Genomic DNA, 12,784 nt, shown 5'->3' on the forward strand with positions numbered 1-12,784 from the left:
TTTAAGAGCTAGAAGAAGAGCAATTGCTTATATACCCATAAAAAACCTCTTCCTCTTCCAATATGGGACAATGCCCATTTGCCAAGGGGAAGAACTTAAAATTTCACTCAAAATTTTTATTTCCCTCCATTTCCCATTCACCCTCTTTTAAGTATTTAATATATTAATTAAATACATCCAAAACCCAACAACACCTACATCCCAAATTAAGCATTCCAACATTTGATATTTTCTACCACTTTAAGTAGCATCACATACTTATATTTATGCAACATAACTTAGTCCTTTTATATTACTAATAATAAGAGAACAAGAAAGATCCATTTGGACAGAGGTGGAGCCATGATTTCAACTTTATGGGTTCTGCATTTTAGAATACGATTTCAAATGTTGATAACTGGGTTCTAAATTTACTATTTGTTCATATTTAATGAAAATTTTAACACAAATACACTGTTTGAGCAAAAGCTATTGGGTTCTGCCGAATCCGTAGTCGGTCTTCTAGCTCCATCCCTGCATTTGGATAGCAATGATCGTAGAAACAATTTTTTCAAGCTTCGTTACACGTAGAAGAGTTAGCAAAGGTATAGACAACTGACCGAACCAATAAGCCAGTGTATCCACTTTAATTTGGATCAATTTCTTAGCACTCCAAAAATTGTATACTACTACATCATATCATTTGTATCTACTTTGAAACCATTACTATTATTATAAACAAAATCGTTACTAAATGTATTTTGGTTAATTGAGTTTAGAACTGGTTAATGTGACCACAATTGAAGGACAAGTAGGGCCAATCCACACATGGGTTTCCCACCCAACACTTTTAAAATTTGTGATTAGATTGATATTTGAGTACAAAATATCATCATTACTAGTGATTTGGACATGTTATAAAGTATGGTTCCACTCATGTGTGGCTTTGATTTGCTTTATCATTGAGATCATATTTGTCTATCAAATTCATCAGAGCTTTAGAAGACACTATACTGGCTTCTTAGCTCTAATGCCTTTTAGTTTTCCTTTTCATTCTACTCTATATTGTTAGGAGATGAATATTTTTTAACTTTTGTACAATAAGCTAATGTAGCCCCTCCCTTGTTTTACACGTTCGATGATGGGATGTCTATGACTTGTAAAATCGAGGACCACACTAAATTGGGGGTTTTGATTCGAGAAAATATGGTATGGTTCGTCTCTCTCAATCAGTTCAGGTTCAAGGGAGGGTGATCACGGGGTCCCAGACTTTCGATCTCTTCTCTATGGTTTTCCAGATGTTCTTGCAAAGTAGTGTAAAAATGAACTAGAAACACAACAACAACAACAACAACAATATACCCAGTATAATTCCACAAGTAGGATCTATGGAGGTTAGTGTGTACACAGACCTACCCCTACCTGAGGAGGTAGAGAGGCTGTTTCCGATAAAAAATGAACAGAAATGCAAATTTTAAAATTCAATAGGTCTGCTACTACTCAAGAAATGAAGTCACAACCACTGGCTATTTGTTCAGAAGACATCAGAATTTAAAATAAAAAAATACACATCAACCGGAAGAGAAAAAGTAGAAGAGTTCGCCGTCTGTGGGAATCGAACCCACGACCACATGGTTAAAAGCCATGCGCTCTACCAGCTGAGCTAAGACGGCTTGCTTGGACTTTCACTGTTCACGATTATAATTGTAAATTAAATAAAGTACCAATGGAGCTATTTATTGCTCCCTTGGCTAAGAATTTAGCTATTTCTAATTTCCTTTTAGATGGGATGAGCTGGTACGTGGTGTGGGAACGGATAATATACGGAGGAATTTTTTTTCATCAAATTAGATGCAACAAATAATGGAGTTGTTGTTGTTAGGTCAATCCATCGAAGGAGGCTTCTTGTACTCTCCCGCTCAAACTACTCAACCGTTCTCGTTGACACAAAGAATCATATCAATATGGGCTTTTATCACATTTGGTCAACTTACCGAATAGTTAGAGTCGCTAGTTAAATGTATATAATACACATTAGTTATGTATAAAATATACTCCATATATTATACATTATATACGATTTTTTTTTCACTATTAATTTGGGAGACGGCTATACTGTGTAAAAATTCCTATCTAACATATGGGATTTTTTCTTATCTATACCATATATGAAACCTTATTACCAAAAATGTTCATAATTTGTTAATTACCCGCCCAGTCCACACTTTTACTACAATTTATATACCAATCCATAATTAGGCAGATTCTGCCATTTAAAACGCGCTAAAAAGAAGGCACGAAATCTGCGTTTGATTCTTTCCACATTAAATTCGAATTTTGAAACGTAAAGAGATCTCATTGCTGCGTAATTCTCTCATTCACTACAATTCTAAAACAACGCAAGCTTCATGAGCTCCAGTACTCAATTTGCTTTTACAAATTCTACAACGCAATACAAATTGTAGAATTCAAAATTGTTCTTCATCGACCTCAGTACTCAAATTGTCGAACCTATATCTGTTCTTCGTCTCTTTCACACCATAATCAACATTTTGTGGTGCAAAGTAATGGCCGTTCTGCAGAAAATAAAAAATTATTGAACATTAGTAGTTTGCATAAAAAGAAGCAGTAATCTACGTATAACTACATGATAACTACAAAATATAACTAAAAGAAGAACAGCCTACCCACACCTATAACTACAAAACAATACAGGACATCTACACATGTAAACATTATCTCAAAACAATAAGGAAGAAAAGGGTAACCACAACTCTATAACTACAAAAATATAGCAGTTAGTTCAAGTAACTCACAAAATGTAGATTAATTGTAGTTAGTATGAAGGTAAATGTAGCAGCATACAAAAGGTGAAAAATATACCTTATCTACAATTTACCCAGCAGCCTACAAAACAACTACAAAATAACTACATTTATGCACTGTCTAAAAATCACAATTACAATTAACCTTCAAAATTGAGACAAACAATCTACAAAATTTGGACAATTCCACATTTTACCAAAAAACACTTGAACAACAGATTTTTACAACCAAAATCACACTAAAAAACTGTAAAGAAAAATAATTAGTGTTTACCTTTACCAAAATCTTTTTGTGAACCAATTTTGGTACTTTTTTGGAGGGTTTCTTCTTTTTTGATTTTGATGAAGAAGGAGAGACCTTGGGTTTTTTCACAGATGGAATTTTAGAGGAATCTTCAACAAAATCATCATCTATACACAACTCTTTCCCCTTTCGTTTGAGTTGTTTCTCGACTGGTTTATCACCTCCACCAGCATCAACATCGTGCAAATGCTTGCTTCTCATCTCCGCACGGATTTGTCTAGGAGATGAAATACTAGTAGTAGGTTCACTTGCATGTGTCGATTTTGCGTTTTTGGGTGGTGATTTTGGTGTTAAAACACCCAAATCAAAGGATGGGATATCAGCTAATGTAGCTTTTGAAGCTTTTTTTTTGGGAGTGTTGATTTTTTTCATGATTTGGGACTTGAAAAAACAGATGCAACTTCAAAATAGGATTTTGTGAAATTAACTGGAGAAGAAAATTGTAGAATCGTGGGTAACTGATGGTAAACGTGGGTGAGAGGCGAGTATACGAAAATGGGAGAATTAACTGAAGGTAAAACGTGGGGGGGGGGGGGAGGGGGGGAGGGGGGAGGGGGGGAGGAGAGAGAGGCGGGTAAACAAAATGGGAGAATATACACTCCTAAATTAGCGCCTAATATAAATGAAGCATTAATTATACCCTCAATTTGAATTATGGTATATAAATGGTAATTTGGTATGCTGAAATGTAATTAACACAATCCTTAAACATTGAGGGTAATAAGCTTTCATATATGGTATACGAAGGTAAAAATCCAAGTGCGGGCTTGGACTCCTTGGCCCAAAATAAAGTACCTCACAAGATGCTGCATTAGTTCGTAGCAAGCAAGAGGGTTGAAACTGCAACTACACATACGAGGCCAGTTTTGTGAAAAAGAGAGGACAGTGAGAGAGCAATTTTTTTGGTTTCCCATCCAGCGTCGGGTATTCGGTATCCGCATTGGAGCCCGACTATATTTGAATTTGTGCCGAGTAGGGGCCCATTCGAGGGGAAGCGCTCCCTACCAAGAATTTTTTCATACCCAAGGCACGAACTCGAGATCTCTGGTTAAGGGAAGAGCAATCCCATCCGCTGCACCACATCCTTTAGTGGTTGAGAGAGCATTTGATATGGTATATCTGTGTGTTACTTTTCCAATTCAAACTCTTATGCCGAATACTTTCTTTCTTAGTCTTAACATTCTTATTTTATACTTAATAAGATTATTTATAACTATACAAATTTGACCATACATTTTAAAATCTTTCTATCTTTATTAAATTTTGTATTCAATCAAAAACCATTGCATAAAATAGGAGAAAGAGAGCAGGATAATTGTCAATGTACTATGCTTTCGAGGATAACAAAGTAGATCCAATGCTCTTGAAAAAGAACTACGTTAGGTGAGAGGACAAAATTCTGGTACCTTGTTCCCCAGCGGGCCGGAGCCATTAGTTCTGATTCAAACCATATATTTTATCCTAAAAATTTATTGAATAAAACAAATTATTAATTTAAAAACCCGAAACTAGAAGGATTAGAATTTCGAACATGTAAACTTTAAATCGTGGCTCCGCCTCGATTCCTGCAATAAGTAAATAAAGTTACGCGACATTATCATTAAGTTTTGCACTATTACTCCCAGAGAAATCAGATGAATTTACTATTCACACTCAAAGCTCGTTATAATTACTGAATTCATAATTTAATATTTCTATGTGTAAATTGAATTTCTTAATGCAATATAGGTCTAAACAATATAATGAAATTCGTTTGAACTCGTACATAATATTTTAGCTCCGCCCAAAAAAAAAATGCATTTAGAAATTGGTGCTCTTCAAAAAAGTCGTTCAAACTTGGTAATACTCTATGAGATTGAAATGCTCGAGATAACAAAAATCAAGTTGATCTTTATTTTTACACATAAGAGGTTTAAAAGTAACACACAAGATAATTTTTGCAAAATTGCTTCTCTTTTTTTTTTTAAATTTCAATTGTAAGTGATCGTAGGAGATTATTTTCTCGTTTTCTACTTATTAACAGAATAAAAATATGTTAAGATTAATTTAACTAGCTCCCACAATAAAAGGAAATTATTTAGTGGGCGTTTGGACATAAGAATCCCAAAATTCTGAAATTTTTCTATTTTTTTTTCAAGTGAAAATGGTATTTGAAAATTAGAGTTGTGTTTGGACATGAATACAATTTTGAGCTGTTTTTCAATTTTTGTGAGTGATTTGAAGTAAAAATTTTAAAAAATAATTTTTTGGAAAATTTTAAATTTACAAAAAATTCCGCAATTCATTTTCAAATGAAAAGTGAAATTTTATATCCAAACACTAATTTCAAAAAAAGTAAAAAAATTTCCGGATGAAAACGTAAATTTTTTTTTATGGCCAAACGGGCAGTTAGTTGGTGAAATGTCTTAAATTCCAACCATAGGGTCCAATATATTAGGAATCGAATGCTCTCTGATAGCTTTGAAAATAGCGCTAGAAGTTTATATCAAGGAAATAAATCAATCCATCAATCGCTTAATTCTCATATTATGAGACGACAACTAACTTTAGTAAACCAAAAACTGTCCTAAATTTACATTCTGAGTTGCTCAAATTTCCAATCCTAAGATATTTTTGTCCATTTAAATCTTTTGGTCTCTGGCTTAGGGACTGTTAAATATCACTGCAGAAATTGTGACAACTCTCTGACCTGCAAATTCCTCTTTTACAGCTTTGACTTGTTGCCTTCACCGAATGAGTGGAAACCTAATTGTGGTTTCGATGGACACAAGCGACCAAAATAGGTAAAAAAAAAAAAAAAAGACTAGGCACAATCTTATATATAGCACGGTTATACACTGCGCTATACTTTAACGGCACGTTTGTCCGTTAAGATATAGCGTGGTGAATAGCCCGCTATATTTGAACTTAAAATGGGCGGAAAGGTATAGCGCGCATATACACCGCGCTATATAGCGCGGTACATATGTGCGCTATACGTATATAAAAAAACGTGCCTTCTTCTTCCTTCCCCACATACGCGACCTCCTACCCCCCCCCCCCCTCCCAATTTTCTATTCCAGTGGTCCTCCCCCTCCCCCTATTTTTAACGAAAAAAGGTCGGTTGGACTCTACCGATCCCACAAAAAGTGTAGATTCTCGGTATTGTAGCAAGCTAACATTGTATCTAAGGCGTTATCGCGTAATGGGTTGCTCGTTTCTGCTCGAAGTCATCAAATCTTCAACTTTCAAAAAAATTAAAATAGAGGTATTCCGACTTATTTTTTGTTAAAACTCATGTATAAAAGATGCCTATTAGTTATTTTTTACTGTGTCCTATATTATTTCGTTATTGTTTTGTAATTTAGTTAATTTGTTTTTTATCCCGATTATATTATTAGTATGCTAAAAAAAATTAGTAAAATAGAGAAATTGTTATTTTATGAATAATTAAGGTCTTGAGTTGTTATAAATAATTGTAATTATTTATTTTTTACTGTGGTATATGTATTTTCGTGATTTTTTTGTGATTAAATCATTTTGTTATTTTTTATCCGGATTAGATTATTTATGTGCTAAAAGATTAGTAAAATAGATAAATGGTTATTTTAGGAATAATTAATCTTATTTAGATGTTATTGTTGTACATATATTAATATGTGACTTTAATGTTGTTTAGTTCCCTGTAGTGTTATGTTGTGCTCGTAATTTTAATGTAGTGCCCGTAATTTTAAAATAGTGCCCTTTAGCGTAGTAAAATCTAGTGTTTTTTGCGTAGTATCTTTGTAGTTATTGAAATTAATCATTTAATTATCTGCCAGCCCCAAAAATATTTGAAAAAATATGATAGTTCAAACACAAACTCTCTCGAATTCTAGTCAACAAACGTAAGAAATAACATTAAAAAAAATAGCAATATTTGTCAAACCAAGTATTTTTATATGAATATTTAATAATAAGCATGTATATTAATTATTTAATTCTATTGTACTAAAAATAAGTGAGTAAGAAAACAAATATATAAAATAATAACATATAAAATGAGAAACTAACATATCAAATAATAAACAAACATATAAAATAAGAAACTAACATATAAAATAGTAAACTAACAGGACTGGGACCAGGTGACGTCAGGGACTTCGTAGGTGACCCCGTCAGCTCCATTATTGATCATGGGCACGGCTATTACGCGACAGGAGTGGGATCAGTATTTTCCTGGTCCCCAAGAGCCATCGACGGTTACTGATGATCGTCCGACACGAGATGTGTAGGGTGGGCGCCAACTGAGTTATGGCTCATCATCGAGGGATGCTAAGGATCTTTGACAGGCGCATGTTAGTTTGTATTACTATTATCTATATTTCTTTTTATCTCATTGATTAGTCATCAATATTTTGGAGCAATTGGTATCTGATTATACCCAGAATATCCGTCAAGAAAACAATAAAAACTATGGCCTGCAATTCTTTCAAGCATTTGGTCAATAAAAGGCAAAGGAAAATGATCCTTCCTCGTGGCATCATTAAGTCGTCTGTAATCAATACAGACTCTCCATCCTGTGACTGTTCTAGTAGGTATGAGTTCATTATTTTCATTTTTTATTACGTCATACCTCCTTTCTTTGGTACTACATGTATAGAACTTACCTAAGGGCTATCAGATATTGGATAAATGATACATGCCGCTAGAAGTTTCACCACTTCTTTCTTGAAAACTTCTTGCATTGCTGGATTCAGTCTTCTTTGTGGTTGGACTATTGGTTTGTAATTTTCTTCCATGAGGATCCTATGCATACAAATAGCTGGATTGATTCCTTTGATGTGTGTTATAGTCCACCCTAAAGCTCTTTTATGTTTCCTCAAGACCTCTATCAGTTTGTATTCCTGTTCTAGAGTCAAAGAAGATGAAATGATTACTGAAAATAATTCAGGTTCAAGAAAAGTATATTTTAAATGAGAAGGAAGATTTTTGAGTTCAATTTTTGATTGAACTTCTTCTTGTGAGACTTTCTCATTTTCTGATTCTTTTTCCAGTGTTTCAGCTTCTTCTCTGATTGTGGGATTTTCATCACTTGTGGTCCCTGACCTGACCAAACATCTTTCCAATGAATCAGAAATTAATTGATTATCCTTGAATTCATCTACAAGGTCATCTAAAGTAGATAAATTTGTATTCCCAGTAGATTTTATAGTACTTGAAATGGAAGAAAATACTGAGGTACCATTAATTTTAGGTAGACCATTTCTCGCAACAGGAAGGGCAATTATTAATGTCCACCAAGTTGCTTTAAAATATCTAGAAACTTTGAAAATTGTTTGTCAAGCTTTTCTCTTTTCATCTTTTGGGGAAAAGGGAGAGGTACATAGTGAGGATTTGTCATTAATTCATTTTCTTGTACCTTTTTTCCTTTATCTTTTTGTTCTTTTAGACGTTTAGAGTCTCTTTTATTCTCACTTTCATTTACCTGTTCCACTTCTTGTGGTTTTCCTTGTCTATCTGCATATGGATCATCAAGAGTTTTACCTGACCGCAGAGAGATGGCTTTGAGGTGTTCCTTTGGATTTTTCTCGGCGTTGCTTGGTAGAGCACCTTTTATTTGTTCAAACATGAGGGTTGCTAATTGGCTCATCTGAATTTCTAAATTCTTAATGGCTGAACTTTGACATTCAACCTTCTCATCAGTAGCCTTAATGAATTTGTACATCATGTCTTCGAGGCTTTGCTGATGAGCTCTTTGGGGTGGTTGTTGATATTTCTGGAAATCTTGTTGCCCTTTGTTTTGATTTTGAAAACCAGGTGGTCCCTGTACCTGCTGCTTTTGATTAAAAAATCTTTGAGGATTTTCAGCACCATTAGGATTACTCCATTAAAATCCTGGGTGTTTTTGTGCCATGGGACTACCAAATGAGTAATTATTTCTATAATCAATCATATTTACCTGTTCTTCATTTTGCGCTGAAGCTTGACATTCATGATTCGGATGATTACCTTGACAAACATCACAATTCTCAAGTTGGGATGATGAGTGAGCACTTAAATGAAAAGCCTCCATTTTTTGTGTTAAAGTCGCAATTTGTTGTGTCAATGAATTCAAAGCTTCAACTTGATTTACTCCTGCCGTTTTTTGATAATCATTCTGTCTGAGGGCCATTGAACAACATTTTACGAAATTTCATTAAGCAATTGCATTGCTTGTGTAGTAGTTTTTCCCATTATTGATCCTCCTGATGCTGCATCAATTATATTTCTAGTAGAGGGTTTAAGACCGTGATAGAAAATATATAAAATATCAGGGTCTTGGATACCATGATGTGGGCATTTTCTTAACATTGCTGCTAATCCTTCCCATGCCTGGTATACAGATTCAGAATCTGTCTGCATGAAATTATTGATTTCTTGCTTCATTTTAAATGTTTTTGCAGGTGAAAAATATTTATTAAGAAATTTTTGGGTCATTTGGTCCCATGTTGTAATGGAACCTCTTGGTAGACTTTGCAAACCATGTTTTGGCTTTACCTTTTAATGAAAAAGGAAAAAGCCGCAACCTGATAGCATCTGTTGTGGCTCCATTATACCTGCAGGTTTCAACTAATTCAAGAAAATCAATTAAATGGGTGTGAGGATCTTCACTCGCATCACCAGTAAACTAACATGACTGTTGAATGGTTTGAATCAAGCCTGTGCGAATTTCAAAGTTGTTTGCTGCAATTGGTGGTCTCCTCACACTTGATTCTCCTTCAAAATGATCTGGCCTTGCATAATCACGAAGTATTCTATCATGTCGAGGTGCCACCTCATCAAAGTGTTCTTCTACTTGATGTGGTGGAAGTTGGTTATTGAGTTCTTCGTTCTCCATTTCCTCTATTGTGAAAATTTGAGATCGTGATGTTTGTTCTTTTCGCAACAACCGTAAAGATTTTTCAATTTCAGGATCGTATTTGACTAGTTCTCTAGAAGAGGAACGGGTCATACACTTTCTGAAATTTCTGTAAAAAAGTTGAAATGATTAGACAAAAAAATCTCAAATTAGTAGTAAAATAATTAATCTGTAATAGACTTTAGCCAATCCCCGGCAACGGCGCCAAAAATTTGACGAGTGTCTAGCGTATATAAAATTTTAACTCGTACTCTGTCAAATAATAGTATAGAAAGATGTTGAACCCACAGAGATTGGTTTATCTATTCTACCGATGTTTCTTGTTTTAGTTACTATTTGAGAAAATCAGAAAGAGTTGAGTTTTAAATTAACTAACTAAAAAAACACGAATGGAGCAATAGAAAATATTTTATTTTTCACAGATATAATAAAAAGGTGTTGGGATCCTGACTTCACTTAACATTTTTTATTATATAGTAAATACATTATTCTTCAACTTCTATTTCTCATAAATGTATAAATGCCTCTCACGATTACATTTATATATTATTACTATAGTTGAACAATTAAGTGAACTCCTCTCGGTTATACAATTTAATTGTCAAAATGGTAATATTAAAGAACCAGAAATATATACTTGAACTAAAGCATGCTTTTTTTTAGTAAGTCCCTTTCGGTTACCCTACTTGTTATAACTGATTTACTACAATATTCGCCTCTTTCGATTACAAATAAGTGTAGAATCAATTTTAACATAAAAGAGCTAGATGTCACTAAATATAGGTTAACATCTATCAATACCAAATTAACTATTACCTCTTCTGCCTCTTTCGATTACAGAATTAGTAAGAAGTTAATATGTAGTACTAAATAGATAGATGTTAACAAATTAAATAACACCCAACTATAAAGCAGATAAAATTTAAATAAAAAACTTCAGCTCAAGTATGTGAAATTGAAGAATAATATCTACCATTATATAAAAATATTAAGATCCGTCATTTTTCCAACACAAGAAAATTAACTCCATATTGGAGCCAATACCGACAACGGAAATAATCTTGCCCATTAAATAAGAAAATAGAAAGAAATATTCAAGAGAATAATTCCCCCTATTTAATTAAAAACAGGAACTAGAGTAATTTCCAATACTACAATTTATTCGGAACTAGAAATGAAGCCAGAGTAATGGTTAAAAGATGAAACAGAAGCAAAACTAAAGAATAAAGAGAAAGGAAAAACTTTCTGCTCAATATTTCACTTCTCAGCTTTCTTGCTCGCTCCCCCTTTTCTCATTCACGATTGATGCCTCTTTTATAGCCAAGCCATGACAAACTTTTCAATACACTCTTGGATATGAACTTGTTATGGCTGGTTGTGGCCTTGTTATGCTTGGTTATGAGCTTCTTTGGTTATTGATCGGTTATAGTTTGTTGTAGCCGGTTGTGAGTCGGTTATAGTTTGTTGTAGCCGGTTGTGAGTCGGTTGCCCTTTGTCATGGCATATCACGTCTTTCTTTAGCGCCATATTTTACTCTGCTTTAGCTTGTCCGTTTTTCTAATTTTTTCTCTGTAATCTTCTCGTTCCTGGACCAATACTTCTTTAACCTTTCCTGCATAATTTAGACAAAGTATGGAAGAAATATGATAGTTTTTTTTTGTGTTTTTCAAAGAAACTATATGTTAAAAATCAAGTAGAATGCACTTATCAATGACTCATGAACCACGATCTCACGACACTCTTTTATGATGTACATTCGCACCACCCCGCTTAGGCACGTTTTATCAGCAAAAAAAATATGCCCTTTGACAGCACCGTTGCTCTAGATTCATCCCACATTGCTGTCCGAGTTTCATCAAGATCCCTTGTGAGGGCATCCACATCTGACACACTTGGCAACTGATCAAGTTAGAGAATCTCCCTTGAATGAAACGACACATAGGACTCGTACACTCTTGGTATAACGGTTGGTGGAGCATGCTCCCTCGTCAAATTAGGTTCAGCATTCTTGTCCTCATCATCATCACCCTCATGAGGGAAGGGTGTGACATCCCCAAGATCATCAACATTGTTGTCATAATCACTATTATCTTTCTGACTCTGCGCATCTGCCAGATCCCGATTAAATATGTCATCTTCGGGCAATTGAGTAAGGATAGGATCTTCAAGTTACTCGTTTTCACTGCACAACCAATAAAATAATGAGTTTCTCAAATTCATCCAAACTTTACATATAAACTTTATCACTTTACTTACAAATCATAATATTTTGATATCCCATGATGCACATTATCCTGTTGATGATGACTCCCGGATGGACCACCATGATCCAACACACCAAAACTAGGCATATTCCAACTCGCCGTTGATTCATAACTTGTAAAATTCATATCTAGCCGGTACCCCCCTGGGAATATTTGAGTGTTAATACAATTTCAATACATAAAAATAACATCATAACGCAAAGGAAAATTGAAGTTTACCACCCGGCTTGTGGATTATGTAAACTTGGGGAGAAATTATTTTCTCGCTCCTCATTTGCCCGTGGAGATAAGTTTAGATCAGGCCAAACTCTTTTACCCGGAGCCTGTTCGGCTAAAACTGCTCCAAAATAACCACTAGATGATTGAGGGATATCCCTACTTTGGGGAACCTCATTATTGCGAACGTCTTCAGCCTTGACGCACATTTCCAACATTTTTATCACAAGAAGTTCCCGGTGTTCATCCGGAGTCTTCAAATAATCTATTAGAGTTTCATCGTCTTCGATGTTAAACTCAGCATAACAAGCAACCCCTTGCGGAGTAACAACATACA

General features: G+C 34.4%; 1 non-coding gene across 1 annotated transcript; it reads right to left on the reverse strand.

The window, feature by feature from the left end:
* On the reverse strand, positions 1,580–1,652 carry TRNAK-UUU. The gene has a single exon. It is a non-coding gene; the product is annotated as a tRNA-Lys (tRNA).

Source organism: Nicotiana attenuata, chromosome 2 (genome assembly GCF_001879085.1).
Source record: "Nicotiana attenuata strain UT chromosome 2, NIATTr2, whole genome shotgun sequence".
NCBI lineage: Eukaryota > Viridiplantae > Streptophyta > Magnoliopsida > Solanales > Solanaceae > Nicotiana > Nicotiana attenuata.